Source organism: Nycticebus coucang, chromosome 9, assembly GCF_027406575.1.
Source record: "Nycticebus coucang isolate mNycCou1 chromosome 9, mNycCou1.pri, whole genome shotgun sequence".
Taxonomy (NCBI): Eukaryota; Metazoa; Chordata; class Mammalia; order Primates; family Lorisidae; genus Nycticebus; species Nycticebus coucang.
In genome coordinates this window covers 104,731,254-104,745,317 of record NC_069788.1, presented here as the reverse complement: position 1 = coordinate 104,745,317, position 14,064 = coordinate 104,731,254, and the positions used below count along the sequence as shown (strand labels likewise).

Sequence of the window (14,064 nt, the reverse complement as noted above, 5' to 3'; positions counted from 1 at the left end):
AACAAAAGGAGGACACGAATACTTGTGAAGCCTTGAATCAATAGAGCACAGCATATTCTCTTGGTCACAATCATTTATGTCACTCCCATATCCAAAACACACTTAAGGCCTCCCCAAGACATCAACCACAAGAATGGAGCTGTCTGGAACAGACTTGATCTGAAACCATGGCCTGGTGACCTGCTGCCTGAAACAGAGCCACTTGGCTAAGCCATTCTGAATCAGCAGACCTACAAGTGTAAAAGTAAATGTTTGCTGTTATAAGACACTGAGTCTGAGGGTGGTTGATTAATCAGTATTTATGTTGGAATTCCTGATTAACACAATGTGTTTTCTCATATTTGTCTCTATATCCTTGACAGGACTACATGACTTCTTAATTTTCTCAAATCTTTCTTCTGTCTCAGACTGATCCAAATCTTCTTTCAATGCCTGAACCTTCATTTCATGTCCATTAATATTTACGGAGGCCGTGCCACTCACTTTGTACTTTAAACATGGTTACTCTACATGGCTTTTGAAACTTGTTATTCACTCATCTTTGAACAAAGATTTTTTAATATCTTTAATATTGTTTCTACAATGTGCTGGAAACAATAACAGCAGCTAGAAGAAAAGAAGGATGAAAAGAAATTCTATGCTCTAGGAGTTTTTAATCTAATAGGTATAAATAAGGAACAGTTAAGAAGATACATAAATACTCTAATTTCTAAAGTATTAATCTTAACTGCTTAATGAAATTTGAAGCAAGGGTAAGGAGTTAAGGGGAAGAATTAGTTTATTCTTTTTTATTAAATATATTTATGTTGATGAATTATATAATACATGTACACAGTTTCAAAATACACATGATAATTAACATATTTATATAATTTGTAAAGATCAAACAAGTGTACCCTGGATATTCAACACCTTAAATCTTTTCCTCATGCAAGAGACATTTAAATTATTCTCTTACAGCTATTTTGAAATATGCAATCTGTTACTGTAAACTACAGTCACCCTATTGGATCTATCTCTCACTAGATCTTATTGCTTTTATTACACTGTATATTTGTACCCATTGATACACTTCTCTTCATCCCCCCCCTTCTCTCTCTATCCTTCTTGGCCTCCTTTTTTTAATTTTTTGATCCTTTCATAGTACCAACCACAGTCATTTGTTCTATAGTAAGTATTCAATAAACAGACAACTTGTTTAATTGGTAAATGACCACTATGTTCCACTGCCCTTATGCAATGTCTAGCAAGGAAGTCTATAGTCCATTGTCACTAGTAAAACATTTATATGTAAAACCTACCAGGTGGTTCTGTCTGTCAAACGGAGTAGGCATCTACTCATAATGGCACTTACAGCACTATACTAAGAGTTACAAGAATACCATGGGACCAAAGAGGGGAGTGGAGCAACATCATTTGGAAAGCAATTGTATAATTATATAGTTATAATTGCAACTTTAATAAACTATAGAAATTTTCCAGGCAGAAAAAAGAAATGGGAATGATTATTTTAGGTCACAAGAACATCATATACAAAAGAACTGAGGCATGAAAAAGCAGATGGGTTTGGAGTATGGAGAGTTTAGGTTGGGTGGGAGGTGGGTGATAAGAAATGGGCTTCAGCTAAATTGAGAGGAACCTTGTATAACTAGAGTAATGAACTGAGATATTATTCTGTGGAGATCAAGAAGCAAATGGGAAGTTTTCAGCATGGAAGAATTATAATCAGATATTTTATCTTTTATATTTATATAAATATATTAAATATTCATATATAACTATCTCAGGACAATGTGTGATTGGACTAAGGAAAGATAATTTAATTATTAAAACATTAGTTAGGAAAAAAAAATAATAAAAAAAATAAAAATAAAAAAACATTAGTTAGGAAACAGATGAAATCATCCAGGTCCCAAATGATAAAGGTCTGGCTGTGGTGGAGAGTGAACCAGAGAGACATTTCTGCAAGGGAGCTTGTAGGACAAGCTGGGTTAGTGAACAGAAAATGTAGAGAAGAGGGAGGTGAGGCAAGATAAGGCTGTCTCTCTGTGCGGAGCCCAAGGGGATTGGTGACTTCAAACAGGAAGAAAGGCAGGTTCCAACAGCAAAGAGCAAAGAGCACTGTGCTGGACTTAAATCGTGCCTATTCCGCCCCTTGCTCTGCAACCTTATCTAAGACACTTCACTCTCAGAATCATGGTTGCACCATCTATAAAATGGGAAGATAACGTCTATACCATGGGGTCGTTCTGGGGTTAAATAGGAATAAAACTTATAAAACTGCCTGACCGCTGGAAGTTGCTTGATAAATATTTTTGAACAAAGCAAACTGAGAGAAGTAGAATGAATAACAGAGATTGGAATTTAAATCAAGCTGATTATGTAACCTTGAATATGTTGCCTAAATTCCTTAACACTCAGTATCTTCATATGTGAAGTAGGGAAAATTTGACCTGCTTCATTGGGTTGTTGGGAAGACTAAACTATACACAAAGCCTCCTGTATACTGACAAATAATTGGCACCCAATCAATGTGCAAATGTGCATTGAATAAAAGTACAAATTAATTCAAATGAGCTCAATATCTCCTATTTAAAGAGGCAGAAAAATATATAACCCTCTCTAATAAGTGTTACACACACATACATATGTATACACGCAAAAGGTGTTAAGTCTCTTTTAAGTGGCAAGCTTCCATTAACTTAGAAAAGTTCAATTCTTCAATAATGTAAAAAAAAAGGCATGTTTCTCTACTCATATTGCATGAAAAACAAAACCAGGTACATAACTAAATCTTCATGCAGAGGAAACTTAGGTGACCTGCATAATTTTTACCCAAAGAAGTGCTACATAAACTGAAAAACACTTGAGAACCACAGTTTTTAAAGAAGGCAAATGCTACCAGTATGGATTCATTATTTAATGGTCTAATTGTGAATGACTTCCTGTTGACAATATTCCTGCTTAAATAAATGCATTCTACTTTGCATACGGTGGCTATCATAGATACTGCTAGCTAGGTGACCCCACTGCCCCCATCTTGGGTCCTCTACTTTCTTTCAGTAATTGAACCCACTTGCCTCCTAACCCTTTCCCCACCCTGTTTAGAAACGTGGCCTCCCTGCTGCAGACTAAGTTTCCCAGCGTGCCTTGCAGCTACGTGTAGGCCTGTGAGGAGCTTCCAGACAAAGGAGGGGAGTGGAGTTGACATCTGTCATTTCTCGGTCATCTCTTTGAAGACACCTGCCCTGGACTCTCTCCTCTCTCTTTTTTTAATGGGCTGTAATGTAGAAGTCGTAGTGACCCAGCTTCGTAAACGCTAAGGAGCGTGACATTCAGGATGTGGCAATGTAGCAGTTAAGGAAGAAATCTGTGTCCTCTGATGACCTGGAGCGGTGGATCCACTTCTCTACTTGGATCGGCCAGACGACTGTGAGAGAGAAATGTACTTCTGTCTACGTAAGCCAGTACCACTTGGGTTTTCTTTATTACAGTATCTCTACCCCTATTCATGGAATGCAAGGTTTTACCTTATTTTTCAAGGAAAAAAATATCGTTTCAATGGTGAAATGTGCCTTTAGGATCTGTAGGGCAAACCGATTTTCAAATGACACTGTTATGTCAGACTGAACTTCTCAAAAACTCATTATTGCACCGAGGCAATTACCAAGGGCATTTCTTTCATTTTTTTTATTTGAAAATGGCATTTCGATTTTAAATGGAGAATTCTTGTCAACTGGGTCGATTTTGTTTACATTGTGATGAAGTAACACTTTTTTTCATTTGTTTTACTAACCCTGCCAGAGAATGCTGGTTGAATAATCCAAAGACCTTTCAAGTTGCCTTAACTCCCTCATTGGACTTAACCATGAATTAGATAAAGAAATGGGGGAGAGGAGCTTTCCAAAGAAACTTTAAAGAAAAAAAAGAAAGAAATCATTTATCAAGTTTTAGCATTGAAATAATAATAATAACCTTGTCAATTTGATATGCCATAATCACCAATTTCCATCAAATTTTTTTTGACTAATGGAAAGTACTGGAAATAGAGCAATAGAATTTTATTATGTTGTTTTGCCATTCATGGCAATTAGAGAAAAATATGATTCAAGATTCTAGTTCTGCATAACTTTTATTGCCAGTGTAATGAATAGCTTTAAGATTGTGTGGATGTCAAAAATAAAGTGAATAAAAAAGATATGTAACATAAAAATATAAAAGCACCAGATGATGGTGACATATAGAATAATATAGACAGAACATTTCATACACAGTCACTTAAAAAATTATCTCAATTATAGATAGAATCGACCTGGAAAATAACAGCACTGCTGATATTTCAATCACTATCTATAATTCTCAACTTCAGAGAAGTCAAATCAGTTTCTTCCTCTAGCCTTCCCAGTAACCACCTGCAGCTGTTGTAGTGGAAAGAACGCTTGGCTATGAATCAGGAAACTTTACTGCTAGTCCTGGCTTTGCCACTTAGTAAGTGTGAATCTGGACAGGTCACATAACCTCTGTGCAGAGTGACTATGAAGTTCAACATAAGATAATCTATGAAAAGTATTTTGGAAAATAAAAAGTATACACACATACAATAGTATATATGTGCAAAAACTAACATTGTTAATAATATGTATAAGTAATACATAAAGCAACCTATATGTATTTGGTCATATGTGAAGGTATGTACATATGAACATACATACACATATATACATGCCCGTGTGTGTATAAACACATTACCTAAATTAAAAACTTTTCTCTTTAGGATTTATGACCTGGCTGCTTCTAGAGTGATTTGAGGCAGCAGTTACAGATTAATGTGCAACTCAAGGGTGGGGTGAGAACCCATAAAAGCAGAGTCTGGGTAGAGGACATTTAAAGAGGAAGTACAGACTTTTTAGCAGAGCCCTCCTACTCTTTGTTAATGGCTGAAAGCAATCCATAAAATGAGACTTTTACAGTAATATAATAATAGGTTACTAATAATACTCGTGTATTTGTTACCTGTGAACTCTCACCTTTCCCTTCCTAAATAAAAGCTACAATCTTGACAATGACCTACATCTAACTCTGTGTTTCACCCCTATGCTATTCCTCTGTCTCCCACTCCTTGGGTGATAAAGTTAATGGGCCAGCTCTGCCAGAGTTTTTAGGAAGTCCCATCTGGGAGGCATCAAGTTCCCAAAGTGGAATATAAGACACACATGTGCTTGCACCCTAAAGTCAGCAGGACTGTGACAAGCAACAGTCTTATGTACTCTTTTTCCTCAGGGATCATCATTAATCACCATGTTAAGGAACAAGATGACAATTAGGAGAATAACTTATCTTTCCTTGAACCAGGTCTCAAGAATGTTCCTCTTAAAACAATTTTAAGTGGGCTGCCTTCTTTTTTCTATCCGTGTAAATACATTAGAAATTAATTTCATTATAAGGTAAATACATACATTCACTTTTGATTTATCAGCTCACATAATACTATTCTATTCTAAAAACATCCCTTAATTCTCTTTGATTTTTATTTTAAAACAATCAAAAGTAGAACATTGCATTTTATGGCCTCTGACTTCAACTTGAACATCAAATACATGAGACTATATTTTTATTGGACAGTTTAGTATTGATAACCATCTGTCTCAAATTAAAACTTGGAGAAGAATCACTAGATTAACATCCAGACTAGCGAAGAAAGATATTGAAGAGATTTCTCTCCCCCTTGGCCCTTTTTTTTTTTTTTTTTTTTTTGTAGAGACAGAGTCTCACTTTATGGCCCTTGGTAGAGTGCCGTGGCCTCACACAGCTCACAGCAACCTCCAACTCCTGGGCTTAAGGGATTCTCCTGCCTCAGCCTCCCGAGTAGCTGGGACTACAGGCACCCCCCACAACGCCCGGCTATTTTTTGGTTGCAGTTTGGCCGGGGCCGGGTTTGAACCCACCACCCTCCGTATATGGGGCCGGCGCCTTACAGACTGAGCCACAGGCACCGCCCCCCCTTGGTCCTTTTTAAAATAGCATGTAAAATGGGTTAGAAATCTCTACCCACATGGTGTGGAAAGAAAGAGCGAGAGCTGATCACACGTTGTTCTAATACTGTCGTTGGCCTCACCACTCAACCAAGCATCCCTCCCTTAGGAGCCCACGCATCTCCAGGTATTCAAAAATGCTCACAACTGAGACATAGGTCTTTTAGAAGATGACTTGTTTTCTTCTCCAGCCTAATATTTCTATTTTCTGATCCTCACAAGAAAACAGTTCCTAGAAAAGAATGTATTGAAAGTTTGATGCCTTAGAACCATAATGTGTCTTTCTTCCAAGAGAAACCTCCCAAAGCTGCATCTCATCTAGTATCACAGAACACTTGCCAGACAGGCTGCAAAAAGGGCCAGCCCCACTTTACAAATGGGGGCCTAAGTGCCCTGAGTCCCAGCCTCTCCTCACAGAGACGGAGGAAGCCAGGGACCTGCACCGACAGTGGAATCCTATGTTCCACTCTCCTTTCTTAAGTGTGTGTTTGGGAGCTCAAATGCCAACCGCAGACTCCTTAGCAGGTACAGAGTAAACAAACAAGTAGATAGATTAGGAACACTGTTCCTTGTGACTAGAATTTAACTTGTCTAACTGAGCAATTGCGGAGGGACACTGTATGCAAGTAAGCTATCTAGTTGACCCCAGACTCACCTGATCCTGCTTGTCTTCTTGGAGTTGTAAATAACCATTCAGATTGGCAGAAGTCTGCTAGAACAGACAGTGGAGAGAGAGAGAAAACACAAACCCTTAGTCTTTATATGACCCATCTCCCTCTGCTCAAACATCCCTTCACTCCCATTGGCTCCTGGTTTTCTCACCATGTCTGGCCTTTGACGTTTTCTGGGCTCAACAGCACTCATGGTTAATGTATCCGACTTCTCCAGAGCTTCCATGCACATCCTGGGCATGTGTGTGCATTTCCAGTGAGCCAACACGTCAGTCAATGAGGTGGCTTCTTCCAGCTCCTTTTGCCGGGACGCATTCCTCCCTTACAGGGTTTTTCTTGGCTCTTCTAAAGGCTAAGGGAGGTTATCTACTCTCTTCACCTGAAGGTTATAAACTATAATATGGTTCTGTTTCAGAGGGGTGGTCTGCACAATTGACATATCACTGCCAGAAAGAAGACTGAGGTTCCATATTTGAACCCTGATCTTATCTTCCAAATCAAGCATTATCAAAACATTATGAATTCCACCATTGCTTTTTCTAATTGTCACCTTTCTACACAGATGAGCAATATTTTCCTTTCTTAATCTTTTTTCTTTTTTCTTTCTTTTGTTCATAGTACAAATGCTTCTAACATAGTTGATGATATGGTTTGCTTTTCTGAAAAAAGAAAACTAATTTTATCCCTAGTTTCCCACATCACATTATAGACTGAATCCACATGATTGCCGAGGAGTAATAGCTAGAAAAATTTGGTCATTTCATCTTCACTTCTTGAGTGCACAAATAAATGTTCTTGTCAAATTCTGTTACAATAGGCCAAGGGAGTTTCCAAGTTCCTTTCTTGGTGTGAAATTTTATTACACCCATTATTGAATGAAATCAAAAGAGAAGGTTAGGAATTCTTCAGCTACGCACGGACTTTGCTATTTGAGTATTTGCTGAAGTGACAGATGTCCAATATGCCATTTTTTTCTACTTTGGCATGACCATTTCTGATAATCAGAATGTAATAATAGCATGATTATTTAACATGCAATTGAGTTTTACAGCCTTGGTCTACACACAAGACTGATTCCAAAAACATCTTTCAAAAATTATGATTAATTGAACTTAACTGATTTCTGCCTAACAGATAAATATCTGCTTTCCCTAAAGTCTTCATTCTAGTGAAATTCAATTATCAAAGAGATTTAACATTTTCAACAATAAACTCATATTAAATTTTATCTCCTGAAATCTTGAAACAATCTTATCCCTCCTTCCCATTTTCTCTGGATAGAAATGTACTGAATGTCCTCTCAGAATTCTCAAACACTGAGTTATTTTTGATTCAGAACATTTACACCGATTGCCCTTGATATGCAGTATTGTCACATTACTTTCGGAATCTCTTTCGACTGTGACCCAAATTCTCAGCAAGGCAACTATACACGAACACCTTCTCCATCAAGTCTCTCTCTCTTTCTTTTCTTTTCTTTTTTTTTTTTTTTTAATTTTTTTATTAAATCATAACTGTATACAATGATATGATTATGGGGCATCATACACTCACTTCATAAACCATTTGACACATTTTTATCACAGTGGTTAACATAGCCTTTCCGGCGTTATCTCAGTTACTGTGCCAAAACATTTATATTCTACATTTACCAAGTTTCGCAAATACCCCTGTAATATGCACCACAGGTGTGATCCCTCCGATTCCCCTCCCTCTACCCACCCCCCCCTTTCCCACTTCCCCCTGTTGTTAAGTTGTAGCTGGGTTATAGCTTTCATGTGAGAGTCCCAAATTAGTTTCATAGTAGGGCTGTGTACATTGGGTATTTTTTCTTCCATTCTTGGGATACTTTACTAAGAAGAATATGTTCCAGCTCCATCCATGTAAACATGAAAGAGGTAAAGTCTCCATCTTTCTTTAAGGCTGCATAGTATTCCATGGTATACATATACCACAATTTATTAATCCATTCGTGGATCGATGGGCACTTCGGCTTTTTCCATGACTTAGCAATTATGAATTGGGCTGCAATAAACATTCTGGTACAAATATCTTTGTTATGTTGTGATTTTTGGTCTTCTGGGTATATGCCCAGCAGAGGAATTACAGGATTGAATGGCAGATCTATTTTTAGATCTCTGAGTGTTCTCCATATATCTTTCCAAAAGGAATGTATTAATTTGCATTCCCACCAGCAGTGCAGAAGTGTTCCCTTTTCTCCGCATCCACGCCAACATCTCTGGTCTAGAGATTTTGTGATATAGGCTAGTCTCATTGGAGTTAGATGATATCTCAAAGTAGTTTTGATTTGCATTTCTCTGATGATTAAAGATGATGAGCATTTTTTCATATGTCTGAAGGCCGTGCGCCTGTCTTCTTCAGAGAAGTTTCTCTTCAAATCCCTTGCCCAGCCTGCGATGGGATCCCTTGTTTTTTTCTTGCTGATGCGTTTGAGTTCTCTGTGGATTCTGGTTATTAAACCTTTGTCAGAGTTATACCCTGCAAATATCTTCTCCCATTCTGAGGGCTGTCTGCTTGCTCTGCTTACTGTGTTCTTAGCTGTGCAGAAGCTTTTTAGTTTGATCAAGTCCCAGTAGTGTATTTTTGAAGCTGCTTCAATTGCCTGGGGGGTTCTCCTCATGAAATACTCACCCAGACCAATTTCTTCAAGGGTTTTCCCTGCATTCTCCTCTAGTATTTTTATAGTTTCATGTCTTAAGTTTAAATCTTTAATCCAATGAGAGTCTATCTTAGTTAATGGTGAAAGGTGTGGGTCCAATTTCAGTCTTCTGCAGGTTGCCAGCCAGTTCACCCAGCACCATTTGTTAAATAGGGAATCTTTTCCCCACTGAATGTTTTTAATTGGCTTGTCAAAAATCAAATAGCGGTAAGTAGCTGGATTCATCTCTTGGTTCTCTATTCTATTCCAGATATCTACTTCTCTGTTTTTGTGCCAATACCATGCTGTTTTGATCACTATCGATTTGTAGTAAAGTCTGAGGTCTGGTAGTGTGATTCCTCCTGTTTTGTTTTTATTTCTGAGTAATGTCTTGGCTATTCGAGGTTTTTTCTGATTCCATATAAAACGAAGTAATGTTTTTTCAAGATCTTTAAAATATGACAGTGGAGCTTTAATAGGGAGTGCGTTGAAATTATATATTGCTTTGGGTAGTATGGACATTTTGATAATGTTGATTCTTCCTAGCCATGAGCATGGTATGTTTTTCCATTTGTTAACATTTTCAGCTATTTCTTTTCTTAGAGTTTCATAGTTCTCTTTATAGAGATCTTTCACGTCTTTTGTTAGGTAAATTCCCAAATATTTCATCTTCTTTGGCACTACTGTGAATGGGATAGAGTCCTTAACTGCTTTTTCAGTTTGACTGTTGTTGGTGTATATAAAGGCTACCGATTTATGAATGTTGATTTTGTAACTTGAGACGCTGCTGTATTCCTTGATCACTTCTAGGAGTTTTGTAGTAGAGTCCCTAGTGTTTTCCAGATACACAATCATATCATCTGCGAAGAGCGAGAGTTTGATCTCTTCTGACCCTATATGGATACCCTTGATCGCCTTTTCTTCCCTAATTGCGGTGGCTAAAACTTCCATTACAATGTTGAAAAGCAATGGAGACAATGGGCAGCCTTGTCTGGTTCCTGATCTGAGTGGAAATGATTCCAATTTAACTCCATTCAATATGATATTGGCTGTGGGTTTGCTGTAGATAGCCTCTATCAGTTTAAGAAAAGTCCCTTCTAGACCAATTTTCTTGAGTGTTCTGATCATGAAGGGATGCTGGATATTATCAAAAGCTTTTTCTGCATCAATTGAGAGAATCATATGGTCTTTGTTTTTTAATTTGTTTATGTGCTGAATTACATTTATAGATTTACGTATATTGAACCAGCCTTGAGACCCTGGGATAAAACCAACTTGGTCATGATGTATAATTTGTTTGATGTGTTGCTGGATTCTGTTTGTTAGGATCTTGTTGAATATTTTTGCATCTATATTCATTAGTGATATTGGTCTATAATTTTCTTTTCTTGTTGGGTCTTTTCCTGGTTTGGGGATCAGGGTGATATTTGCTTCATAGAACGTGTTGGGTAGTCTTCCTTCTTTTTCTACATTTTGGAACAGGTTGAGTAATATAGGTACTAATTCCTCTTTAAAGGTTTGGTAGAATTCTGACGTGAAACCATCTGGTCCCGGGCTTTTCTTTTTAGGGAGGTTTTGTATAGTTGATGCTATTTCTGAACTTGATATGGGTCTGTTCAACATTTCCACTTGATTCTGGTTAAGTCTTGGAAGGTGGCGTGCTTCCAAGTATCGGTCTATTTCCTTCAGATTTTCATATTTCTGAGAATAAAGTTTCTTGTAATATTCATTAAGGATTTTTTGGATTTCTGATGAGTCTGTGGTTATTTTGTCTTTGTTGTTTCTGATTGATGATATTAGAGATTTTACTCTTTTTTTCCTGATTAGGTTGGCCAGAGGTTTATCTATTTTATTGACCTTTTCAAAAAACCAGCTTTTTGATTTATTGATCTGTTGTATTATTCTTTTGTTTTCAATTTCATTTAATTCTGCTCTAATTTTGGTTATTTCTTTTCTTCTACTGGGTTTGGGGTTGGAATGTTCTTCCTTTTCCAGTTGCGTGAGATGTCCCATTAAGTTGTTAACTTCCTCTCTTTCCGTTCTCTTGAGGAAGGCTTGCAGTGCTATAAATTTCCCTCTTAGAACTGCCTTTGCAGTGTCCCAGAGGTTCTGATAGCTTGTGTCTTCATTGTCATTTTGTTCCAAAAAATTGGTGATTTCTTTCTTAATCTCATCTCTGACCCAGCTATCATTCAGCATAAGGTTATTTAACTTCCATGTTTTTGTATGGGTATGCAGATTCCTGTTGTTACTCAATTCAAGTTTTATTCCATGATGGTCCAAGAAGATGCATGGAATAATTTCTATTCCTTTAAATTTACTGAGGTTAGACTTGTGACCTAAAATGTGATCAATTTTGGAGTAAGTTCCGTGGGCTGATGAGAAGTATGTGTATTCAGTTTTGTTGGGATGAAATGTTCTGTAGATGTCTGCTAAATCTAAATATTGGATGGTTAGGTTTAAATCTAAGATTTCTTTGCTCAGCTTCTTTCTGGAGGATCGATCCAACACTGCCAAGGGAGTGTTGAAATCTCCAACGATTATGGAGCTGGAGGAAATCAAGTTACTCATGTCTGTTAGAGTTTCTCTTATAAATTGAGGTGCATTCTGGTTGGGTGCATAGATATTAATAATTGAGATCTCGTCATATTGAGTATTACCCTTAACAAATATGAAGTGACCATTCTTGTCCTTCCTTACTTTTGATGGTTTAAAGCCTACTGTATCTGCAAATAAAATTGCAACACCTGCTTTTTTCTGATTACCATTTGCCTGAAATATGCATGACCATCCTTTCACCCTGAGTCTGTATTTGTCTTTTAAGTTGAGATGTGACTCTTGTATGCAACAAATATCTGGCTTAAGTTTTTGTATCCAGTCAGCTAACCTATGCCTCTTTAGAGGACAGTTTAAGCCATTCACATTGATGGAGAGTAAGGATAAGTCTGGTGGAATTTTGGGTATCGAGTTTTTCAAAGGTCCAGTGGACATTTTTAATCCTTTCGCCAGTGTGGAAGTTGGAGTTTGATCCGAAGTTTCTGAGTGAGTTTACTTTTGTGGTATAGGATTGGGTTGGTCATTGTGGAGGATAGGTCTGAGAACATCCTGAAGAGCTGGTTTACTTATGGCAAATTTTTTCAACATATGAATGTCATTGAAGTATTTAATTTCTCCATCATAGATGAAACTCAGTTTAGCTGGATACAAGATCCTGGGTTGAAAGTTTTTTTGCTTTAGGAGATTAAAAGTTGATGACCAGCCTCTTCTTGCTTGAAAAGTTTCAGCAGAGAGATCTGCAGTTATTCTAATATTCTTACCTTTGTACGTTATAGTTTTCTTTCGCCGGGCTGCTTTGAGAATCTTCTCTTTCATGTTAACTTTAGTGAAGCTAATTATGATATGTCTGGGAGATGGCTTATTGGGGTTGAATCGTGCTGGGGTTCTGAAGCTGTCTGCTATCTGAATTTCAGATTCTCTAGGCATGTCTGGAAAATTTTCTTTCATAATTTCATGTAGAAGGGCCTCTGTGCCCTTGGCTGCCACTTCATCAGTCTCCGAAATTCCTATAACTCTTATGTTATTTTTTTTCGAATTATCTGAGAGTTCTCTGAGTGAGTGATCCGTTTTTGCTCTCCATTTCTCTTCCTCTTTGAGAGATTGGGAGCGTTCGAAGACTTTATCTTCAATGTCAGAAATCCTTTCTTCTGCTTGCTCCATTCTGTTACTGAGGGATTCTACTGTATTTTTCATATCTTTGAGGGCTGTAAGTTCTTGTTTCAGTGTGTCTAAGTCTTTGGTGGTTTTGTCTTTAAATTCATTAAATTCTTGAGACAGTTTTTGAATTTCTCCTCGAATTCCTAATTCCATTTTATTAATCTTGTCTGCAAACCAAATTCTGAATTCGACTTCTGACATCTCAGCCAGTTGTTTATGAATGGGATCTTCAATCACATCTGCCGTATCTTTTCTTGGGGGGGTTGATCTATTCTGGTTATTCATGTTACCAGAGTTTTCCGCTGATTCCGCCCCATGGTTTACTCCCTTTGGTTTTTCCCCTGGGGTTTTATCGAGGGCCCGTACAGTGTTGTGGCCTGAGAAACTGGGGCCCTGTCTGGTGTGGTGGAGCAAAGTGGTTCTGTCTTGTTTTCAGCTGGTTTCTGTTCGATCCTATTGCAACTTCTACTCTGGCTTGAAGTCTCAGCTGTGTGGAAAAATCAGCAATTAAGTCACCCCGCCTGCCCACCTCTGGCCCCAGTTGGAAAAGGAGAATCAAACCTTCCTACAATCGCACACCCAGGGCACCACCTGAAAAGTCCTCAGTCTATTAGCCCAGTTCAAAAGGTCCGAATCAACTGTCTCAATCGGCACTTGTCTCGGGTGGAAGGGTTCAAGAGGTCTCTGGGAACTGGATCACAGGGGCCTGGTGACTCCTCTGAGACAGCTCACCCCAGTGCAGCGTGGAGTCAGGAGGAGCCACCCTGCAAACAGAGCAGTCTGGGAAGGTTGACGTCTCCTTCCCCACTTTGCCCCTCCGTCGGACCCAGTCACTGGTATCTCTGCAGATGGCTAACCCAGTTGCCTGCAGTGAACAGACACTCCAGGGGTTTGCACCTGCCTGAATCGCGAGGAAGTCTGCCAGGCCCCCGCAGACTGCCGCTATCTAGCAGGAGGAGATGGGGCCTGACATCTTTGAGTGTTTGAT

The 14,064-nt window shown here is 38.2% G+C and overlaps 1 long non-coding RNA gene across 2 annotated transcripts in view; it reads left to right on the top strand.

The window, feature by feature from the left end:
- Positions 1-3,258: 3,258 nt before the first annotated feature.
- Positions 3,259-14,064, top strand: part of LOC128594150 (uncharacterized) — an 86,280-nt gene continuing 75,474 nt past the window's right edge. For both annotated transcript variants that reach the window (XR_008382502.1, XR_008382501.1), the window contains exon 1: positions 3,259-3,459. This is a non-coding gene — a long non-coding RNA (uncharacterized LOC128594150). The remainder of the gene's footprint in view (positions 3,460-14,064) is intronic.